The sequence below is a fragment of the Cebus imitator genome, unplaced genomic scaffold (genome assembly GCF_001604975.1).
Source record: "Cebus imitator isolate Cc_AM_T3 unplaced genomic scaffold, Cebus_imitator-1.0 Scaffold1013, whole genome shotgun sequence".
Classification (NCBI taxonomy): domain Eukaryota; kingdom Metazoa; phylum Chordata; class Mammalia; order Primates; family Cebidae; genus Cebus; species Cebus imitator.
In genome coordinates this window covers 17858-18860 of record NW_016108328.1, presented here as the reverse complement: position 1 = coordinate 18860, position 1003 = coordinate 17858, and the positions used below count along the sequence as shown (strand labels likewise).

The 1003-nt window shown below is 39.8% G+C and overlaps 1 pseudogene; it reads left to right on the top strand.

Moving 5' to 3' along the window:
- LOC108298609 overlaps nt 1-666 on the top strand; it is a 73226-nt pseudogene extending 72560 nt beyond the window's left edge.
- The last annotated feature ends 337 nt before the right edge of the window (nt 667-1003 follow it).

The window sequence follows — 1003 nt, the reverse complement described above, 5'->3', positions numbered from 1 at the left end:
ACTAACAGAACAGAAATACAAGATTATTGTTGATTCCCTATGTAAAGATCCTGTATGTGGATACCTTGATTGTAAGGCTGAGAGATTAAAGACCACAGTAACTTCTGTTAAGTGGACTCCTTGTCAATCACATACCTTTGCTCCTGAGTTCTTCCATAGGTACCACTGAACAGCTTCCTTGAGGTAAACCCTTCTGAACTTGGAACTTATATTAACTGGGGTAATAATAATCTCTTTTAATATTAATGCTCTTATGTAATGACATGAAAAGAAAAAATGAATTGCACCATTGTATGAGCAGATAAGGTAAAATACTAACTCTCCTTCCTCCTGCCCTCCATCTTGTTTTCTTTCTTAGAAGCTGTAGATGAAACCAAACCTAAGGAAAGTGCCTGGCAGGATGAGGGTAAAGAAGAGGAACCCAAGGCTGACCAAGAACATGCCTGAACTCTAAGAAATGGCATCCACATCCCCCCTCCCCTCTCCTGAGCCCTGTCTCTTCCCACGTTCTTCTCAGCTCCACTCCGAAGCCCCTCCTGTCTTGCTCACATCTGTGAGTCTGTCCTTTTCCACCCATTAGCCCTCTTTCTCTCTGTGTGGCAAACATTAAAAGAAAAGCAGGAAAGATCCCAAGTCAAATAGTGTGGCTTAAACATTTTTTTGTTTCTTGGTGTTATGGTGAGTTTTTGGTAATGATTCAATCATTTGGGGGATTCTTGCACTGTATCCAAGTTTTTTGATCTGGTGCATGTGGCCCTGTGGGAGTCCATTTTCCTCTCTATCTCTCTCTGTTCCAAGTGTGTGTGCAATGTTCCATTCATCTGAGGAGTCCAAAATGTCAAGCGAATTCAAAACCATTTTTGTTTTCCTCCTTTTCAATGTGATGGAATGAACAAAAAGAAAAAAATTCAAAAATCCCAGTTTGTTTTAAAAATAAATAAATAAATCAAATGTGCCAATTAGCGTAACTTGTGGCTCTAAGGCTCCTTTTTCAACCTGAATA